Source organism: Ovis canadensis, chromosome 5, assembly GCF_042477335.2.
Source record: "Ovis canadensis isolate MfBH-ARS-UI-01 breed Bighorn chromosome 5, ARS-UI_OviCan_v2, whole genome shotgun sequence".
Classification (NCBI taxonomy): domain Eukaryota; kingdom Metazoa; phylum Chordata; class Mammalia; order Artiodactyla; family Bovidae; genus Ovis; species Ovis canadensis.
The window spans coordinates 33,623,223-33,629,675 of NC_091249.1; positions in this window are offsets into that span (position 1 = coordinate 33,623,223).

Genomic DNA, 6,453 nt, shown 5'->3' on the forward strand with positions numbered 1-6,453 from the left:
GGGCCGGGAAGTCGGGCAGGGATCAAGGTCACCGTGGAAACATGCCTTTAACTTAAGAACAAAGACGCTCAGTGAAAAATAACATCACACTCTGCAAGTGAGGTCTTGCTTGACTTTGACGTGTGACTTTTGACACTCGGAGGCCCCGCCCTTCGTCCTCGTCCTCGCTACTGGGCCTTGAGGTCAGCAACCCAGGCACTGTGTCCCGTGGAAGGTCAGACTTACAGGCCCCATCTCCGTGCAGGACTGATCTCAGCATATCCGCAGATGTGAGACATCACAGTCCTCAGCTGTACATCTTGCACTGCAGGGAAATTTATGTCTGATGGAGTTTTTAGAGTATCCCCAGAGAATTTCGAAAATGAAAAGGTTCTGGTATTATATAATAGTGTGAGTGTACTTAATACCACCTTTAAAAAAAAAATCATTAGAAACACCTTTCATACCTAGCCTCTCGGCAACACTTAAGTATCATAGCCATCGAAAAAGCACGTTATCCTTTGAATCTTCTCAGGAAGAGTGGATGATAACATAATTCTTAAGGTAAATCACAATTAAATGAAGATTATTTATTTATTGGTGGGACTTTTCCTGTCATTCGCTTCCTTTATACAGTAGTGTAAATAGCATCAAACAAAATGAAAAGTTTGTTAAATGCAGCCATAAATAATTATAATAAACATCCACCAAGTAACTTTACAGTGCATGTATTTAAGAGCAAAGGGTTGGCTCTGTTTGGACCTTTATGTGCTATCTGTGAGACACAATTCTGTTAGCAGCTGACACTTAAAAATGGTTAAGATGGTAAATTTCATGTTATGTGTGTTTTGCCTCCTGCGTGCTCAGTTGCTCAGTCCTGTCAAACTCTTTGTGACCCTATGGACTATAGCCCACCAGGCTGCTCTGTCCATGGGATTTTTCCTGCAAGAATACTGAAATGGGTTGTCATTTCTTCCTCCAGGGGCTCTTCCTGACCCAGGGATCAAACCCTTGTCTCTTGCGTTGCAGGCTTATTCTTTATTGCTGAGCCACCGGGGAAACCCATGTGGTTTTTGCCACAATATTTTTTTAAAAGGTTTTTTAAGGCTATGATATCCCTGAGGCAATTGAATTCCTACCTTAACTGATATAAAACAACAACCAAAAATGCTTATAGAAATTTGTGATGGACCTGAAAACTCTTAATACACTTACTAGATGGGTGCTAAACATCTAATGCATTTAATATGCCTGCTTCTTTCAGAAAACATTCTCTCATTTGATGTTAGGTGTATGTCCAAACTCTGATATTGCTTGTCATTTAATTTACAGACAGAATTTTTTAAATTCCTTTTTAGGGAATTCCCTGGTGGCCCAGTGGTTAGGACTGCACTCTCACTGCCACCAGCCCATATTCATTCCCTGGTTGAGGAACTAAAAATCCTGTAAGTCTCACAGCATGCCCCCAAAATAAATACAATTAAAATTCCTTTTTATAGGATTTTCAAAAAGGTTTTAGATTCTTTCATAAAAATGAGTGTTCAGAAAATTAACATATAAAAAAGCTTCAAGGCAAAAATACTGAATTTACAAACTATTACAAATATATACTTTAAAAAATATGGATTAATGATGCATGCTGAGTTTCAGTAAATAGGGATGAATTTAGAAGCCTACCTCCCAATGGGCTCAAGTGGTAAAGAATCCTTCTGCCAGTGCAAGAGACACAACTTCTGTCCCTGGGTGGGTAAGATCCCCTGGAGAAGAGAATGGCTACCCACTCCAGTGTTCTTACCTAGAGAATCCCATGGACAAAAGGGTCTGGTGGGCTACAGTCCATGGGTCACAAAGAGCCAGACATGACTCAGCATGGACACACTTAAGAATGGGTGATGGCATGACCCTCCTCAAGCACTCCTGTTTGTTTGCCATAACATATTCAGAGATGTATTCTGTGAGCATCACACATAAAGAATATATCATTTCATGTTAAGGTAAAAAATGAGGCTGTCTTCTGAATGATTCACAAAACAACCATTGTCACAAGAAAGAAAAGTAACAGGTGTGGTTATCTGAGAAAAGGAGAGATGATGCAAGCTATATTCAGGCCACGCTGAGATATTATTCCTCAAACACGCAAGAAGTGAAAGGGGCAGTGCAGACAAATCCCTCTCCCCTCTCCAGCCTTCCACCCTCCCTCCAGTTGGCAGAAGCTACTGGCAAAGCAGAACCAGCTTTGCAGTGTTTCCACCCACATCACAAAGCTAAGAATTGAAGGGGTCTTGGTGTTCAGCTAAGTTGTGTCTGACTGTGACCCCATGCACTGCAGCATGCTAGGCTTCCCTGTCCTTCACTATCTCCCAGAGTTTGCTCAGACTCATATCCATTGAGTCGGTGATGCCATTCAACCATCTCATCCTCTGTCTTCCCTTTCTCTCCTGCCCTCAATCTTTCCTAGCATCAGGGTCTTTTCTAATGAGTCAGCTCTTCTCATCAGGTGGCCAAAGTATTGGAGCTTCAGCTTCAGCATCTGTCCTTCCAATGTATATTTAAGCTTGATTTCCTTTAGGATAGGCTGGTTTGATCTTCTTGCAGTCCAAGGAACTCTCAAGGGCCTTCTTCAGCACCACAATTCGAAAGCATCAGTTCTTTGGCACTCAGCCTTGATTATGGTCCAACTCACATCTGTACATGACTATTGGAAAAACCATAGCTTTGACTATAAGGATCTTGGTCTGCAAAGTGATGTCTCTGCTTTTTATATGCTGTCTAGGTTTATCATAGGTTTCCTTTCAAGGAGCAAACTTCTTAATTTTGTGGCTGCAGTCACCATCTGCACTGATTTTGGAGCCCAAGAAAATAAAGTCTGTCACTGTTTTCATTGTTTCCCCATTTAATGCTACGAAGTGATGGGACCAGATGCTATGATCTTACCTTTTGAATGTTGAGTTTTGAATCAGCTTTTTTCACTCTCCTCTTTCATTGAAGGGTAGGTGCAACCAGCAGAATAAAGGTCCCCAAAGATGTCCACATCCTAAGCACTAGGACTTGTAAATGTCATGTTAGGTTGTAAATTTGCAGGAAAGATTATGTCAAGGCCCCTGAGACGGGGATGACCCTGGATTCTCCAGGGGCACCAGTGTCATCACAGGGTCTTTATAAGAGGGAGGGGGAGGGTCAGAGGCAGAAAGAGACAGGAGATGATGTGCTGCTGACTGTGAGGATGGAGGGAAGGGCTGGCCATGAGCCAGGGATGCGGTGCCTCTAGAAGCTGGAAAAAGCGGGAGCCAGTGCTTCCCTGGAGCCTCTGGAGGGACCAGCCCTGCTGGCACCTTGAATTTGGACTTCTGACCTCCAGAACTGTGATAGGAATAAACTGGCTGTTTTAACTCACTAACTATGTGCTAATTTGTTACAGCAGCAACAGGTAACTCATAGCATGGGTCTGAAGGAGAGACAGTAGCTTAGTAAGTGGCACAAATAACTCATCTTCCAAGTTTATCTTTCCTGAGGTATTTTTGAATCTTCCATGTGCTCCTTCAGCGTGGCTCTGCTAACGTTACAGTACCTCTCAGAATCATGGGACCAGTGTGCTGAGAACATCTCTGCATATTTGTTTTTGAAACGTAGCATTTTTTGCAGAGATGATGTTCTGACTAGAAATTTTATCCCAAACCATAAGTATCCATAGTTGATTTCTGCATTCCTCATGGAGGCACATTTTAATAATAACCACAACACAGGGGGAAGGGGGAGCATTTAAAAGCTATTCTGAACAATTTCAGTAATACAGTGGAGAAGGAAGTGGCAACCCACTCCAGTAATCTTGCCTGGAGAATCCCATGGACAGAGGAGCCTGGTCGGGCCATAGTCCATGGGGTCGCAAAGAGTCAGACACGATTGAGCATGGAATCATACAGCATAGGCAGGGAATAATGTTTTGAATACTTATGTATCTCCTGCTAAGCTCTATTAAATCCTACACACTTACCACATATTCTATTAGATTTTTTTTTTTTTTTTTTTTTTTTTTTTAGCCAAACTCTGTAACTTGCAAGATCTTAGTTCCCTGACCAGGGACTGAATCCCAGCCCTTGGCAGTGAAAGCACAGAGTCCTAACTACTGGACCACCAGGGAACTCCTTCTATCAGCTTTCTTGAAAGAAAGAAAACATTGCAGATAGAGTTCTGATGCCCTGTGTATTACCTTCCAGACCCAATTACCCTCTGTTTCTTCCCAGGAAAAATCATCATCACAAATTTGAAGTTTATTATCGCCATGCCATACACGTAGATCCATTCAGTACATATAACATTTTCAAATTTCATTAAAATACCATTATACTGAACTTCCTTGTGGCCCAGTGGCTAAGACTCTGCACTCCCAATGGAGGAGGCCTGGGTTCAATTCCTGGTTGGGGAACTAAGATCCCACAGGCTGCAAATAAGAGTTCACATGCCACAACTAAAGAGCCTGTATGTCACAATGAAGATCGGAGATCCCTCATGCTCCAGTGCAGCCAAATACTTTTTTAAAAGTCATTATATTATACATACGCTGCAACTTGACTTTTACATCCTTCAAAAACTGCTTAATGTTGATAAATTACAATATATGAGTTTAATTATAATGTTTAGTTCAATTTTTAAAGTGCCAAAAGAAATGAAAGCAATTATAATAAATGATCAGAAAAGAAATAAATCCACCAGTACAGACAACAGAGCAAAAGACAGAAAGGAAAAAAAAAAGTGTCAGAATAAGGGAAATGACAAAACATATTAGGAGAATTAAAGCCAATAACATCTATTATAACAATGATTGGCATAAATATGTCCACTAAGAGAAGAATCTTAGAACAAATTATAATTTCATGCTAAAATTGAAGGACATAGGATTTTAAAAGTGGAAATTAAAGAAGTGAAAAATTAACAGATTAATTTTGTCTAAAAAGCAGGGGGGATGCTATTGATTAAAGCAGACAAAGAGATCACTTCAGCATGATAAAGGGTATAATTCACAGTGAAGACTTGTCATGAATTATTTATCCCAAGTAAAAGAAAACAAACAAACAAAAAATAAAAATAAAGAAACAAGATGAAAAAGAAGAAAAATAACAGAAAATAAATACCGAGGGAAATTAAGCACAATAGCAATAGGTCACAGTAAGTTAATTATCTTGAGCTCCTGATCTTTAAATCAACAATCTGAGGATAATTAAGGATAAGCAGTATTTCTCTAAGTGTCTCCGAAAAAGAAGGAGCATCAGTGAAACCAACTGGTGTGCTAGTTAAAAATACACATTACTGGGCTCCAACTCCCACTTATTAAATCTGAACCTCCTGACAAGAAAGTTGAGAAACATCAGTTAACAAGGTTGATGTAATAAAAATGCCATGATCCAAATAATAAAAACAGAATACAGCTCCTCAAGATTTATTAAATACTTCTACAAGTCGGCCACATAGTAAGGCACACAGCATGCCTCAACAAGTTTTGGAAAGTCAAAGGAGTAGACATGGGGAGAGGGGCATTGAGAGTGGGAAGGATGTTCAAGGATATATGTACGCCTACATATATATGGAGCGGCGAGCGGTAGCTGCACAGTGCTGGAGCAGCGAGCAGCTGAGAGGAGATACCCCACGTCCAAGGTCAGTAGTGGTGGCCGTGAGGAGATACCCCACGTCCAAGGTAAGAAGCAGTGGCTGAGCTTTGCTGGATCAGCATGAAGAGATACCCCACGTCCCAGGTAAGAGAAACCCCAGTAAGATGGTAGGCGCTAAGAGAGGGCATCAGAGGGCAGACAGACTGAAACCACAAACACAGAAAACTAACCAATCTAATCACATGGACCACAGCCTTGTCTAACTCAATGAAACTAAGCCATGCTGTGTAGGGCCACCCGAGATGGATGGATCATGGTGGAGAGTTCTGACAAAATGTGGTCCACTGGAGAAGGGCATGGCAAACCACTTCAGTATTCTTGCCTTAAGAACCCCATGAACAGTATGAAAAGAGGAAAAGATAGGACACTGAAAGATGAACTCCCCAGGTTGGTAGGTGCCCAATATGCTACTGGAGAGCAGTGGAGAAATAACTCCAGAAAGAATGAAGAGAGGGAGCCAAAGCAAAAACAACACCCAGTTGTGGATGTGACTGGTGATAGAAGCAAGGTTCAGTGCTGTAAAGAGCAATATGGCATAGGAACCTGGAATCCATGAATCAAGGCAAATTGGAAGTGGTCAAACAAGAGATGGCAAGAGTGAACATTGACATTTTAGGAATCAGCGAATTAAAATGGACTGGAATGGGTGAATTGAACTCAGCTGACCATTATATCTACTACTGTGGGCAAGAATGCCTTAGAAGAAATGGAGTAGCCATCATAGTCAACAAAAGAGTTGAAATGCAGTACTTGGATGCAGTCTCAAAAACGCAGAATGATCTCTGTTCATTTCCAAGGCAAACCATTCAAT